This window comes from Saimiri boliviensis, chromosome 18 (genome assembly GCF_048565385.1).
Source record: "Saimiri boliviensis isolate mSaiBol1 chromosome 18, mSaiBol1.pri, whole genome shotgun sequence".
NCBI lineage: Eukaryota > Metazoa > Chordata > Mammalia > Primates > Cebidae > Saimiri > Saimiri boliviensis.
Window position 1 is genome coordinate 34,577,381 of NC_133466.1, and position 17,651 is coordinate 34,595,031.

Here is a 17,651-nt window from a genome sequence, read left to right on the forward strand (position 1 = left end):
AACAAGAAAAATTAAACTTTATATCCATACAAAGTCCTGTACAACAATGTTCATAGCAGTTTTGTTTTAGTTGGCTAAAAACTGTAAGGAACCCAAACTTCTATCAAGGATTAATGAATAAACAAATTATAACAAAACTGTATAGTGAAACACTACTCATCAATAACTGTAATAAATTATTTATCCATGAGGCAACATGTAAGAATCTTAAATTACACTATGTAATTACACTTTGTGAATGAAAAAGGGGAGAAATGATTATGTAGTTGTATCTGTCAAGTTTTTCCAGAGAAACAGATCCTATGGAAGATGTGTGTGTGTGTGTGTGTGTGTGTGTGTGTGTGTGTGTGTGTGTGGTGTTGGGGGAGTGTAGATAGATAGATGATAGATAAATAGTTGAGAAAGAAAGATAATTCAATTATAAAGTATTGATTGTCTTCATGATTCCAGAGTCTGAGAAGTTCCATCATCTTTCCTTTACAAGCTGAACAAGGAAAAACTGATGGTATGGTACAAAATTCTGAGAGCTGGAGAGTCTATCCTGTAGACACTAGTCCAAGTCGGAAGGCCTGAGAATCAGGGGCCCTGAGGGCAGAAGATTGATATTTCAGGTCAAGCGTAAGTCAGAGAAAGAGATGGAATCTTCTCTTCCTACAGTTTTTTGTTCTATGGATTGGATGGTGCCCACTCAAATTGGAAGGCAATTCATTTTACTGAGTCTACCCATTCAAATGCTAAAGGCTTCTGGAGACATTCAACAACACACTCAGAAAAAATGATTTAGCAGACGTCTAGTACCATGTAATCTGGTTAAGTTGTCACACAAAAATAACTATTACAAGATCACCCCTTATCAACTTGCCACTAAAATGCATCTTCTTAAACCATACCTGATCTCCCAGTAAAGATATTAACAAGGTCACCATTCTGCCTAACATGATACAAATATCCTGTGCTTGCTTGAAATGAAAACATACTAACCCTTTTCTCCAAAGAATAGATCGTCTTTGAGTGTTGTTTACTGTTCTTGATATCATATGACTTAAGTACTATGATGTAAAATTAATGAAATGTAAAATTTATAATATATGACAAGATCATAAGAGAAAAAAGAAATCTATTTAGGAGACATACATATATCTCTATATGTGTATGTATATATAAACACACACAGATACATATATATATATATATATATATATATATATATATATACATGCACAAACATGTTCATAACAAAATAAGAAGGAATACTCATGAAGATTAGTGTTCTCATTCCAGTAACTGGTCACATGGTTGTAGTTGGTATTTGCGACGCCCTCTTCCTACCTGTTCTGTAGTTCCTCGGATTTCAGCAAGCACCTCAGCTGGTTGCGCTTCTTTACCTTCTGGGGGATGACCCACACCTTCATCCCTGAAGGAGTCCAAACTGACCAGGTGGCATTCTTAACTTCCAGTTCTTTGAAATCACTGTTGAGTCTTGTACTGCAAGTATCTCTCCCTTTGGAGATAAAATCTCAAGGCCAGTAGAGTGTAAAGTCTTGGAAACAGTAGGCACATATTGTGAACTTGGGTTACTAACGGTAATAGCAGTTGCTGCCACTTTCATTTCTACATCCTGATTCCTGAACTTGTGAATTTCAGCAATCAGAGGAACAGTACAATATACTGAATGCTGATTCAGAGCATACACAGCTTTCTGGAGAACCTTGTTCCAGCCCTGCATGATATTGCCACCTAACTGGTACTGTGACTGAGGCTTCAAAGGTCTTTTTATCGTTCTATCAAGACAGCCGCTTCAGGATGATAGAGAATATGCTAAGACCAGTGAATTTTATAAGCATGAGCCCACTGCTGCACTTTCGCTATGGCCAGCAGCAATGCTGTTTGGAATGATATAACAGTGTGTAAGTCATTCTGTCAGTTCACAGATTAGTTTTGGCATAAGCACTGTGTGCAGACAGGGCAAATCCCTATTTACAGTGTCTATTCCAGTGAAGACAAAATGTTGTCTTTTCCATGATGGAAGCGTTTTAACATAATCAACCTGCCACTAGGTAGCTGGCTGATTACCCCATGAAATGATGACATATCTGGACTCACTCTCGGTCTCTGCTGCTGGCAGACTAAGCAACCAGCAGCGCTGATAGCCAGGTTGGGCTTGATGAGGGGAAGCCCATGTTGCTGAGCCCAAGCATAACCTCCATTCTTGCCACCACCCCTACGACTTTGTTCATTAGTCCATTGGGTGACCACAGGGATGGCTAGAGAAAGAGGCTGACTGGTATCAAAAGAAGGTGTAATTCTATCTCTTTGGTTATTAAAATTCCCCTCTAGCGAAGATCCTTCAAGAAGAACTTGCATGGGAATGAAATATCTTCATAGTTTTTGCTTACTTAAAGAGATCTATTCACATACCTCTTCCCAATATTCTCTTGTTATGAATTTTCCAATCATGTTCCTTCCAAGTCTCTCAGCATGCGCCCAAACTATTGACCATAGTTTATGAGTCAGTATGTCGTCTCATACCTGGCCATTTTTGCTTCAAATCAGTGAGGTAAACAATGAGGTGTACTGCTTGATCTTCTACCCACTGAGAAGATTTATTTTCACCACTGTTCTTCAGGGATGTACCAGAAAAGGGCTGTAGTGCTACAGCTGTCCACTTTCTGATGGTGCTCCATATCATATAGAATCATCTGCAAACCCAGCTGGAGTCTTCTTGCCCTTTCATAAAGGCAATGTAGTAAGAGTGGAAACCATGGATACTTGACCACTTTTTAATGTATCTGACTTGTGTTCTCAGTGCCTGCTGTGGCCAGATCACATAAACGCACCACTTGCATTCGGTAATGCAGTGCTGCTGTGTGTACCCAACATTATGGTTTGATGAGTCAGATAACACACAGTTCAAGATGGGAGGCTCAGACCGTATGGCAACTTGGTGGCTTATGACTAAGCCTTCAGTATTTACTAACAGCCTAGTAGCAGGCCAAAACTATTTCTCAACAGGAGGACCATTATCTGTGAATATGGCAAGTCTTCACACCAAAATCCTAAGGGCCTGTGCTGTGACTCCCTCTAGGGAGCTGCCAATGGCTCCAAACAGCTTCCCTATTTGCAACCGACACTTCGAGTTTTATTTAACTTTTGCAACAGTTGGTAATTCTACTTATGTAACATTGTGGAAGATTGAAGTTAATCTACAGTGACATGTTAGTATTGTCTGTACTTGGATGAGGGAGGCAGGGCGGGATGGGCGGCAGGATTATGAAAGAGCACAAAGAAATCTTTGAGAATGAAAAGTACCAGACTAAGTCTAATTCATCCTAAAACTGACATATGTGAAAAAAAAAAAAAAAAAAAAAGTCTTGTCGATTTAAATTCAGTCTAAGTACTTCAACAGAAATTAATCTTGTGCACCATTTCAAAATCACCTTTCACAGACTGTTTTTACGTTATACTAATTTGATTCCTAAACTAAAAATATGCCTCATGTATTAAGTGGGATTTTTATTTTCTAAAGCACTCATTACTTGTTCTTTTATTATAAATAATGAAGTCTCTGTTCTTTATTTTCCTACTTGGTAACATAAAAAAATAAACATATAACACAACAAAGTTTTCATTGTTTTGAAAAAATTCAAAAGCATCTTTAAATCCTCAGGCTTCTCTTCTGCACCTTGCTGCTCCCTTTGTTTGAAAGTTTTTCATTATTACTAGGTCAGGTTATCTTCCAATACCCAGTAGAGCTTTTATTCCACACAAAACCTCACCTTCAAATGACACGCCATTGGTTTTATTACCCATAATTGCTGCTACCTCTCAAAATAAAATTAAGAGGTTTAATAAATCTTTAATGATTGTATAAAATACAAACAACCAGACCGCACATGATTTTTTCTTTGACCCTCTGTTGAGTCCTTTCACTTGAGGATGGGTTTATATTTATTTTATATTTACTTTGATATATATTTTAAACAGAAATTTATTTTAAGGAAAAAAAAAAAACTGATAAACCAGCGGAGAAATAAATGTCTTCCCAGTCAGTATTTATACTGATGCCCATATTTGTTAGGCAAATTAAAAGGAAGATATAATAATTTATACTAATGGCAGAAATTATTTCTGAAATTAAAGAACTATTTTACATGTTAAGAAAAATAATACAGGATAAAATATAAAAGAGGTCTCAGAAGATTTCTGTATTTCTCATATTTCAAAGCATAATTTTACTTTTCAGTACAAATTTTAAAATTTCTTCAAATAGTTGTAAAGAACTTAGTAGCCATTAAAAAGAAAACACCTTTCTTTAATAATTGTTTCTCTACAATGTCATATAATTTATTTGTTTTCCATAAATAAAATAAATGAGATAGCTAATAACTCTATAACACTGAGCACATGGTGTTTTTATTTCAATTTTTGTAAATATAGTACCTTATTCGTCTCATTACCTTATAGCTAATGAAAATGAAGCTCAGAAACATAGAATAAATAGTTCAGTATTGCAAAGCTGATTAGATTAACACCAAATTTGAAGCCTAGGTCTTATATCTCCAAACCACAGCAGGAATAGGCAAAGAAAAATTGGAGAATATTGTTGTGGATCAGAAGAGAGGAGCAAATACAGGAGATTGCCTGACATGTTAGGCACTGTGTTGGCACACTGATTTCTGTTTGTGATGTTATCGTTGATTTGAGCCTAGATAGCATTCTTCTCAGTACTTGTTAAGGGGTTTCAAGGTAATATTTAAAGGAGAAAGACAGAGAATTCTGACTCTGAGTAGTCCCTGAAATATTGTGTAAAGTAAAGAGAGATCAGTAAAATGTTCCCATATTACTAGATGGCAGGTATCAACATTTTCTAAAAAATAAAAAAGAAAGTAGATTTTAGCAGAAAGCATTACTTATTAGAACCATATACTTAGGCCTAGTGTGGTGGCTCACGCCTGTAATCCTGGCATTTTGGGAGGCTGATGAGGGTGGATCACCAGGTCAGGAGTTCAAGACCAGCTTGGCCAAAATAGTAAAACCCTGTTTCTACTAAAAATACAAAAAAAAAAAAAAAAAAAAAAAAAATAGCTGGGCATGGTGGTAAGCAGCTCTAATTTCAACTACTTGGGAGGTTGATACAGGAGAATCACTTCTACCTGGGAGGTGAAAGTTTCAGTGACCCAAGATTGCCCACTGCACTCCAGCCCAGGCCACAGTATGAGACTTCATCTCAAAACACACACACAAACAAAAACATGTAATTGGAGACAAGGTTGGTTGTATCAAAATATAACTGTTTTGAATTTATCTACCACAGTTGGGAGGCAGAAAATCTCATGTTTATAATCTTACACTTTTTACTTAAATGGAAAACTATGATATGTAAAGTTATTTTCAAATTACATTGAAATCACAATATCATTTTTCTTTCACTTCCTGATAATTCGATGAAACTGAAGATGCAGATGTGTTTTCCTGCATCGTTTTCCAAATCTAGTTTGTAAAGCTTTACAAGTCACTAAAGTCATAAGACCAGAACAAATTTGTTGCATATAGCATCACTGTATGTAGGAAGGATGCAGAAACTGATCATGGGAAGATAAACTAATTGGGGATAGTTAGTACAGTGCCGAGGGCTGGGTGGGTATAAGGACCAACAAGGGATGCTGAGGCATATAAGTCATAGCAATAGTAGAAAGTCATTACCTCCTTAAGGTAGGAGCAAGGGGAATAAGTGGTGTTACTAGAGTTCTGTGAGAGGGGTGTATTATAAAAATCGCTTAATAGGAGCCATAGTCAGAGAGTATTTTGGACACTGATAAAACCCAGAGGTGAGTTAGTAAATAAATAATCTGCCTCTGCTTTCCTCCAGCGCTCTTGTCAGCTGCCATTATAGCTCTTTGGTCAAATCCATCTGAAAGGCAGAAGGCAAGATGCAGTTATCAGTAGTCAGTCATGCATGAGTAGGGAATAGGACATCAGGAAGGTTAACTATCCGCCCCCATTATGTGCTATGATGCAAAAGCATCACAGAAGGCCAATAGGGAAAAGGAGTGGGTTGATGTAGTGTTGACCTGCTTGTGTATGAGAGTATATGATTTCAATAAGTATATGCTCCCTTTAAGTAATTTACTTTTAGTAGATTTCAGAAAGCAGGGGCATAAGGAGGCAAAGGACAAAAAACACCTCTCATTTTCTCTAAAAATTTGAAGTAAGGCTTTTTAGAGATGAGTGTATGTGTTCCTTGTTAACCTGTAACTGTATTTCACCAAATGCTCATATTGTTCTTTTCCCTGACTTCTTCAGAAGTAATGACACTTCGAAGTTCAAAATACATTTAACTTATGCTCTATATTTACAGAATGTAGAACAAGTATTTGATCTTAAGCCTTTGGTAGTAAAAATAAGAAGAGGTCGTATTATAAGATCCATAGTACCTAGGACATGAAATAAAAACTCAATTAAGATCTAAGAAGATTCACTGACACATTCATTTCTTCAAACGTATATTGAGCACTCATGTGCCAGAAATTGATCAAGTTTTCCAGGACATGAAATTCTACAGAGTAAGCAAAATACTGTCTTCATGAGGCTTACGTTTTCAGAAGTAGAAAACAATGAATGATATAAATATAAATAAAATATGCTAGCTTATGGTAGAAAATATAGATAAAATATAAACAGTGATAATAATTTGGCTTAAGAATAAAAGGCAGTTTCTTTAGGGAATTCCTAGACAGCATGACCTCAAGCATTTTTGCAAAATATACTCTTTAAAGTTTATTGATAAGAGTTCAACATCAATATTATTTGTTGTCAAAAACAAAACAAAGCAAAACAAAACAAAGAACTTTCCCAAACAGCAATTCTGGAAATGCAGGTTGGGTCTTCTTAGGGAAAGTTATAAACTTTAACCAGGATATGAGACTTTATTAATGGGCACTGAAGTATTCAAGAGCGTAGATTGCTTTCTTTGTGTTCTGATTTATCTGAATTTTACTCCTTGCAAAAATCAATAGACTGAAATACTTTTTTTGTTTGGCAAGTGTGTAATATACTTTTAGGACATATACCATTTTACAAGTACCAGAAAGCAACAATATCAAATACAGTTAAAGAAAAATGCATCAAGATCCCTTTGAAGCATTCAATGAAACATAATTTTTATAGGTTTCAAGTAGAGTGATATTTTTAGACAATACATCTAATACTTGTTTTGTTTTTTATTAAAAAATATAGATTTATCTCCATTGATAAAAGCTCTGATAATATATATATGTATGTTTACATATATTACATATTATGGCATATATTGCATACTATATGCAACACACACAAACACACAGGATTTCTGGCATTTAAAAGGCAGAGTTAGAACAAATAAATGCACAAAAGACACTTTGCGCCAGCCTATTGTGATTTCTGAAATGGAAACATGAAACAGGAAACAGATACCCTCCTGTCTTACATTTTTAAATTTCTGTATTAGTGGTAGTCATATTTTTTATTCTACTCTAATTTGGGATTGGAATTTGCAATGTGTTATCAGATAGATAATTAATAATAAATAACACATTATATGTTAGTATACTTCAAGGAGGAATATTAGTAAGTGCATGCGGCTGGAAGAAACGCACCTCCCTAACTCCTTCCCTGGCTCTCTTCCAATTTAAATCCCGTATATGGCTCTATTAGGCTGTCGTTTCCACCTACACACCATTGCAGTTCTAGTGAAAACTACATCAAAGATAAAGGCATTAATGTACAGAAAATTTCCCTTGTAATTCCATTAGTCTTATTATGTTCTGAACTGCCTAATTTTATATATGTGACAATACAGACACATTGACTGTGCTAGGAAACCTCACCAGAAGAAGCCACTTGACACTGGGAGTTTAAGGAGAAAGGCAGTAAGAATTATAAGAAGTGAGACAAAGGCGGAGAACAGCATTAGCCACACTCCCTGTTCTTACAGTGGAAACTATCCACCCTGGGTACTGAGTTTAATTGCTGCAAACAGCAGCTCCAGAAGGCTGCACTTTCATCCCCATTGTAGGTCAATGAGCATATTTGCATGGTAGAAATTATTAGCAACTAGGCCTGTCCCCAGGAGAGTATCCATGATGCTATTCACAGACCATTAACAGCAGAGTTCACCCATGACTAGCAGAGGCTGTGAAGAAATGCTCTCTTCTTGGGAGCAACCATTAGTGGACAAATGCCATTCTCTTCAGACATATTTTTTTTAATATACTTGTGTGACTCTTACAGATTTTTAATAAAACTTGATAATAAACCTAAACTAGGCATGTTATTGGAGCACTTCCTAAGTTTTTTACATAAGCTGTTTCATAAACTCCAAGATATAAACAACTGTTTGGACTTCTTTAGTTCATTTTTTTTGTTTGTTTCTCTTTCTTTAAGTAAAAACACTGAGTGAGTGGAAGCATTTGAAGAATTTGAACAAATTTGCAAATAATTTGTTCTTTATTAAGGATATTTCTTTTTTTCACCCAAACAGCAACTTGTATTTATTTTCTTTAGCAAATATTTATTACTGCCACCGTGTCCTAGGTGTGTGCTCTTCATTACAAATAACACTGATAAACAAAAAGACCTGAGTCTTGCTCTCATGGAGTTTATGCACACTGACAAAATTTCAGTGTGATTTTCTTGTTGTTGTTGTTGTTGTTATTTTCTAGTTATCTTTCTTTTCATTTTTTTTCTTTTTAAGTTTATTTTATCAAAGTTAGAGCACTTGACATGAGATACCACACTCAACAAAATGTTAAATGTTAAACAAGACATTATTTTTGACTATAGATGCAATGTTTCGCTCTACAGCTCTCTGAAGCTTATTCATCATATTTACCTGAAATTTTTGGCCAACAATCAATATCCAGAATGTAGCACACTGTGTGATAAAATAGAATCCCTAAATGTGTTATTTGCAAAATATCTGAAGCCTTTTGCAATCCATATATCATGAATATATGTAGGACATACACTCTGTGGCCTACAATGTAAGCATTAATATTTGGGATGAAAATTTGTTCAGACTGTATGTTATTATTTTAATAAAAGTTTGTTAATTACAAACTTTCATTAGAATGACAGTTACATGGGGAAAAAGAGACTGCCATTACTCATTTAGATTAGATAAATACAATGTTTGAATAGTCACTTGTGCTTTCAGGTAGAAGTAAGAGAGAGATTTTTGATGTTGATGTTGATGTTCTAGAAAATTTTGATGGACCAGCATAGATTAATGGAATAACTTCACCGAATAAATCCTACCAATCAAGGAGAAAGTAGAAACAGAAAGGAAAAACAAAGAAGGCTAAATTGTTTTATATAAAAATGTAACAATAGCTTGGCTGGGCATGGTGGCTCATACCTATAATCCCAACACTTTGGGAGGTCAAGGCAGGTGGATCACCTGACGTCAGGAGTTTCTGATCAGCTAGGCCAGTATGGTGAAACTCCGTTTCTACTTAAAAAAAAAAAAAAAAAAAAAAAGAGGCAGGAGAATCACTTGAACCTGGGAGACATTAAGTGTAGTGAGCTGAGATCATGCCATTGAACTCCAGCCTGGGCAACAAGAGCAAAACTCCGTCGAAACAAACAAGCAAAGTATCAATAGCCACAGCTGGGAACATATTTGTTGATTACGATAGCTGAGGATTTATGTAAGTTATTCTTTTTTTTTTTTTTTTTTTTCTTTTTTTTTATTGCATTTTAGGTTTTGGGGTACATGTGATGAACATGCAAGATTGTTGCATAGGTACACACATGGCAGTGTGCTTTGCTGCCTTCCGTCCCCTCACCTGTATCTGTCATTTCTCCCCATGCTATCTCTTCCCACCTCCCCACCCCCCGCCCCTCCCCCATTTCCCCCCAACAGACCCCAGTGTGTAGTGCTCCCCTCCCTGTGTCCATGTGTTCTCATTGTTCAACACCCGCCTATGAGCGAGAATATACGGTGTTTGATTTTCTGCTCTTGTGTCAGTTTGCTGAGAATGATGGTTTCCAGGTTCATCCATGTCCCTATAAAGGTCGTGAACTCATCGTTTTTGATGGCTGCATAATATTCCATGGTGTATAAGTTATTCTTAAAGAGAGTTTCTGTTAGATGAAGAAGAATGAAAAGAAGACACACACACACACACACACACACACACACACACGCACACACACACATCTCCCCCGAACATGAAGAAAGAGAAACATTGGCTACTGGAGAGCATTCTTAAAACCAGATTATTAAGCATTATAGAAGCAAGTGACTAAATGGACTAATTCAGGAAAAATTGATTTCTTTGCCTCTATTTTCTCACACCAAGGACTTCAGAAATAGGAAGATACTTGCAATGCAAAGATTTTATATAACCAAGATTTCTGATATTGTGTCTAAAATTGAGGGAATTTTTTTAACTGAAAATTTGGTGATGTGTGTCTGGCTGTGCACATGTATATATGTTGCATGTGAACTTGTGTAAATGTGTATTTTACACAAGCATGGCCATTTATGACTGTTTAACTCTCTGGTTAGAGTTGACACATGCTATTTTGTATTAAAGATGTTCTGTTGGAATTTTTGAGAGACAAAATCGTGGTAGAAAACTTGAAAAATTATTAAGTGCCAAATCACAATATGTATTTTCTGATTCAGTTCTCTTACAAATCTACGTTTTATACCCTTCTACAAAACTTAGAACATAATTCAATACCATTTGTACTATACAGTTGATGTAATAGTAATGTTTTCTATAAAAAGGTTAACCTCAGTAGCATCAACAATAGAAGCCACTGGTCATAAATCTAGGATAGTTGGATATATATGTCTGCTGTTATTGATCGGACTTGTTCACACATCTGGAGGTCAATTAACTATTAGGTTAGTCCAGTAGGGCCCCAGCTTCACATGATTAAAATACGCCTTCTCTGTGTGGATCTCGTCTTTTACAGCCTAGTTCCTGTTTGTCCTTCCCATGGTGGTGGCAGAGAAACAAGCACAGACAAAAATATGCAAATGTTTTATTAAGTCTCTGCTTAAAGCACACCTTCTAGAATTTCGATAATCAAAGCCAATCATGCAACCAAGACCAGAGACAGAATAAGAGTTTTGCAAAACTATGTGATTGAGAAAAGAGACAAAACAAGAGCCTTTAATAAAATTAGTCTTCACTTTATGTAATATTTTCATTTCTTTTTTTCAATATATACCTAGCCTTAAAAGGTTAAATATATTGCAGATTATGTACCTTCTATGTCTTTTGAAACACCCTGTACTTCACAATGTAAACTATAAAAATGTAAACATAGTAGGTATATATTAAACATTACTGATCTTTTTGAAATTCAGAACTTTTAATGAAATTTACATCAGTTTTAGAAAGTGGAGGCAGTTGCAGCCAGATTTCTGAACATTGTTTATTGCAGTGGTTCAGATGTGACTTCTGATTCTCACTGTTAGCCATTCTGAGGGAAAGAATTAAAAAGAAAATAAGGTGAATATCACCAAATTGATCTCTTGCTACAACAACTTCAAAGGGACTGCAAAAAAATGTCCAAATTTAGAAAACCTAGTTCAGCCTGTGACTTCTCAACTCTTTCATTTTCCGGTCATGTTATTATTCATTCTACTAAGAACCAGACCATTAAAACTGGGATGGTGCTCTTTAGAAATCTACCTACATGTGGATCTTAATTTAGGGTATCTTATAGCCTTTAATGCATTCTTTTGACAAATTGAGGCAAATCAGGAGGCCTATTTTAGGGTTCTACTTTTAACCTTCCCATAGTAAATTATGTCTTTTTAGATCACTCATCATTAAAAAAGAATATAGTAAAAAATATATACATTTTTTAAAAATTTATATTGATACTGCATTACTAAAACTGAAAATTAAGACACAAATGGCCAGCCTAAATGATGCTTTCTATTTTTATTTAACCAACTCATTATTTCATTTTAGGGTATTAAAATATCAGAAATTACACAATCTTTTTAAATATAAAATTTAACATTATAATATTTTGATGATAATTGTAACTGAATTAAACCTTTACTGTCTGTATATGCCTAATGGTTGTCATGAAATATTAAAGAAAGGGAAAAAAAAGAAAAATTAAAGCATATAACAGTACTTCAAATCTTAATGTGAGATAACCAATATGGGAAATAAAGTCATTATTGATAAATACAAAAAGGTTAACTGTTAAAACTTGTAAAATTATGCATATTAGGTCATCAAGAACAGATGCGAATATCTAGAACAATTGTGAACAATTTCATGAAAAACAAAATGCAAAATTGAATGCACCTGTAATTTGGAGATTTACTAACTTTGTTAGAAAGGAAAAGTTAAGCTATATCTTGTGAAGAAAAATTTAGTTTCGATAAGTTTGACTAAAGAGAAACAAACATTTTGGAAGGAATAACATATTTTCAAATATTGAAATATATATCTAAGAATTTTGGAAGTTTACTATGATACATATTTTTTTTTATTTGATGCTGCTAACCTTCCAGAATTCTACATGCCACCCCTACTAAACTTTCAGTATCAATATCAAGTACACCTCTTCTGAGAGATCATCTCTCAAACAGAAAGAATAACTGTTATCCAGTGATTATTTTGCATTCTAGTGCTTGTAAATATTCTTGCTACTAAATTTAATAAGAAATTACCAGGGGGAAAAGAAAAAGAAAACTAAATCCTTTACTACATTCTACTTAATGTTTTTCCTGAGTTATTTGATGCTATATGTATTGAATAACCCAACCTGCAAAACTATTATAATTCACCAGCTCTCCAATATCCTGTGTTAGTCTGTTCAAAAGTAAAAATCATGTCATAGATATATTGACACCCACAAGACTTGGAACTCAGTACTACTGTGCTATTAGAAACTCTCCATGGATCTGATATACCACAAACAATTTTAAGTTTTCATGCATATCATATTTTCCTACCAACCTAAGGATAAACTGCCTTACTAGCTTGCTTCACCATGAGCAGTCTGTTTCCTCATGCTATGACATTTTATTCCACTTCTACCTCAGGAATGAAGCATTGTTCTAAATTCTAGACAAAGGGTAGAGCATTGGCATCCTAGAAAATCACCTTCTTGTGGGTGGATCTTGCCTTAGTATCAATATAGAACCTGAAATATGTAGAAAGTTTTCTTAGGATGATTTTTTCAATATTTTTCATTGATATGCTTTGCACAGTGATTTGGACTTTTAGTAGCTGTCATGAGGATCAAGGCCAAAAGAGAAATGAGAGACAAATTGAAGAGCACAAACCTCAAAGACATAATACAAAACTGAAGTTTCTGAGATTAGTTGACAATGCTGGTTCAATCACTTAGATTGTCCTAGAAGTTCTAAGGAATGGCAAAAGAATTTTAAAATGATCAGAAGATCACCTGAAATAACATAAACCTACATTGAGCTGGAACGAGAAATTGAAAATGTAAAAGCCAAATTGAGAATATCAGCGCCAAATTACCTAACACATAATAGTAATCCAGACTATTGACTCTAAAGCAAGGATTTATACATGGAATATAGAGGTAGCAAATTTAAAGAAACAAAAATGGCAATATTGGCATGTGTTATTGTAATATAGTTTCTTAAAATTCTAATGTAAATTATCTAGTTAGCATTACGTTTTAGCAGTAAATGATGGAATGACAAATGACAAAGAAGTATTACAGATCTTGCTTGACCTCCAAGTCTGAATTGTCAGTCCACTACAGCTGTCATCAGAATAAATCAGGATAGCCCATATGAGGTTGGGATCTCGGTGGCAATAATTAGTTCAGATAATTTCGAAGCTTTAATTAAAAACAAGATGTTAAAACAATGGACACAATAGCATATATGAGTTAAAAATCAATGGAGATGGAGAGAACAACCCTAATTTCTGCATGGTTTTCAGTGCAATAATACCTTCGTCAAAAAGGAAAGTATTTCTAGAAGTTGTTACTACAGGTTGGATCTGCCTCTCCCAGTCCACTGATTCAAATGTTAATCTGCTTTCCAACACCCTCACAGACACACCCCAGAACAATACTTGGGATCCTTCAATCCAATCAAGTTGACACTCAGTATTAATCATGGCACAATAGCACAGTTGAATAGCTGGGCTTCTAAAGCCAAAATATTTATTATGTGTTTCTTTTCATTAAAATCTTGCCTACTCCTGGCATAGCTATTTTTGGGAGAAGGAATATTTTCATATATAGTACTCTCTTTGTGGATTTACTAATTTATTGTAAACATGTTAAGTGTAGACTGGATTCCACTTGACATTATATAAGTAAAATTAAATTGACACTAGCTGTTGCCAACAAGTAGTATATACTAGCTAGAATATAGTTAGAATATAGAGAATGTAGACACAGGCTGAAAACTGCAAAAAGTGTAACCTGCCAAGATCCTCCTTGAGTCGAATTAACCAATCTGAAACAGTCCACTTTAGCATTGGTTCTAATATAGGTATTTCCATTATGTAAGTGCAGATATAATGTATATACAAATACAGATATTTATACACGCATATAAAATGAAAGTACAGGTATTAGAAATTGGTGTGTGTATATATACATATATATGCATATATTTTTATTTCAAGTAGTTAAAGAAAATTGTGCTTTTATTTTTATGTGGGCAACTTCTAAGTCTTGTGTGCCAGGTCTCTTTAAATCTACCTGGTCACTTGGAAAGTTATCATTTTTTGACTCAAAATGGAAAGATAATTGACAGTTGTAATTGATCAATTATCTTTATAAATGCAAAATAATTATTTTCTTCCTTTATATGACTCAAAGACAAAATACACTCTAAAATCCCATTTGAATCTAAAGAGGATAAGGTGCATATTTTAATGCAATGAGCCAAGGCATGAAAATGAGAATCCACTCATTTTAGAATGCGAGAATGATGGCTTTTGCTTTTTTAATTTAGTCAGGAGCAGCCAAATAGTTAGCTTTCACTGGTATTAGGGCAGGAATAATTTCAGTAATTTAGGTTCTCCGCAAAACTTGTTCACTAGATTTTCATACACAGAAGTTGTAGGAGAAATCTCATAACTCTACCAGAATTCACCTTCATATGGAAGCCGAGGAAAGTGTCAGTAATCTTGGTAAATCTCCTTGGTGACTGCTGGTAACTTCCCTCCAACTACTGTTCATTGATGTATGGTCTTAGGCAACCATAAGCATATTCCTGAGTTTTCTCTCTGTGTCAAGCATTTTACAAATCTAGTGAAAAGAGTGTGATTGCAACATTAACCATTGCCTCAAAATAGGTGACTGGGACTTCCCAGAAATTATCACCTTCTTGGAAGTTGTTTGAATGCCCTCTTTTCATCGGTTAATGGGCAGAGAATAAGGAGTGTGAAGTAGGAATTCAATCTGTTAACATAGGTTTTATGGAAGATCACTCAGTAAAGTATGTTGCTTTGCCTATTGAAACAATTTGTGATTGATTGTTCAGAGTTGCAGAGCTATAAATCTTATTTCTTAATTTATGCAATAATTGCTGAATTTCACGTTACTTTGATTATTCTATTCTTTCTCCTATTTGGCATATGGAATTTTTACACCAAGGATTGGTGGGTGAGTGGGCAGATCTCAGTGAAATTTTATTTGGCACATACATAACCTCATTGTGTTATAAAACTAAGCACAAAGGAGTTACGGGAAAACAAGGGGTGCAGTTACTAACCCGAAGCAGTTGCTTAGAATCACTAATTAGCACCAGATTTGACTTGACTTTATGACTCATTCAGGGTCATTGTTTATGCATGGACCTGTAGTTGGGCGAATACCTACATGTCTTACTTTCATGTCTCTCTTCACTTTCTATCCCTAACATTTCACAATTATTACATCACATGGTATCTAGTACATAGAAAGTGTTTGGAATAACTGATTATATCTGTTCTAGATGTCAAAAACAAGGCTTTTTAAAATTTTTAATGGCATGAGTATATAGTAGATATATATATATATTTATGGAATATGAGGTATTTTGATACAAACATGCAATGTGTAATAATTACATCAGGGTAAAGGGGCTAGTCATCATCTCATGCATTTATCATTCATTTTTGTTATAAATATTCCAATTATTCTCTTTTAGTTATGTTTAAATGTGCTGTATATTATTGTTGGCTGTAGTCACCCAGTTGTGCTACCAAATCCTAGATCTTATTTATTCTATGTCACTGTATTTTTGTGCCCTTTTATTATCTGCACGATTCTCATCCCCATGCCACTACATTTCCCAGCCTTTGGTAGCCATCCTTCTACCCTCTACACCATATTTTCAATTGCATTAATTTTTAGTTATAAAATGACATCACAAAATGAGTGAAAATAGGTGAAGTTTGTTTTTCTGTGCCTGGCTTATTTCACTTAAAATAATGACCTCCAATTTCATCCATGTTGCAAATGATGGAATCTCATTCTTTTTCATGACTGAATAGTACTTTATTTTATATATGTACCACATTTTATTATCCATTCATCTACCAATGGACACTTAGGTTGCTTCCAAATCTTGTCTATTGTGAAAAGTGCTGCAAGAAATACGTGAGTACAGATAGCTCTTCAATATATTGATTTCTCTTCTTTTACGTATTTTTCTAGTATTGGGATTGCTGGACTATATGGTTGTTCTATTTTTAGTTTTTCAGTTTTTTAGGTACCCTCCACACTGTTCTCCATAGCGATTATGAGGGAATGTGTTCTCTCTTTCCAGGTCCACAAGGGGGTGTAGTTCTAAGGGCAAAAACTTCCCAGTGCCATGCCCACCTCCCATCTTTCTCCATCCAGGAGACCTAACAGTTTCTGTTTTAATTTTTGTGGGCACGGGAAAGGGCCAAAATTCAATCACTCCAGCGAAAGTTCTAAGGAACTCCTTTGATTGGTCCAAGGTCTCAGAGAAGGTGGGGTTTCCTCCCAGGTTGAAAGTCCCCTTTTTCCACGCCCCTTTGGACTCAATGTTTGAATCCCCTTCCACCCTCGTGGAAGCTGTCTTTCTCTCTCCTGTATTTTTCCCTCTGGAGTCCCCATCCACACTAGGGGAATATATATTTATTCCATAAATATATATACCTACTATATATCCATGACATTAAAATTTTAAAAAGCCTTGTTCTTGACATCTAGACAGTGGAAGCCTGTCTTCCCCTCCTAAACTCCATCTCTCTCTCCATTCCCTTCCATTCAGTGAGGAAGCTGTTTTCCTCTCCTGGATTCTATCTGTCTGTATTCTCTCACTCAGTGTGAGAGTTAGCTGTTTCTTTCTCTCTACCTAAATAAATCACTTTCTACAAACAGTCTAAGTCCAGCATTTACTTTTATGATCACACTTCTATTCTTGGGGGAGTGATAGACAAAGAACTTGGAGAAACATTCTTTCAAGGGAACTGAGGGCTCTCCTGAACCCCAACATTATAGTTATACTCATTTGAATTTTCACCAACAATGTATAATAGTTCCCTTATCTCCACATCCTTGTCATAATTATAGCCTGACTTTTAAATAAAAGGCATTTGAACTGGGGTGAGATGATATCAGATTGTAGTTTCGATGTGCATTTCTCTGACGCTATATGATGTTGAGCACTTTTTATA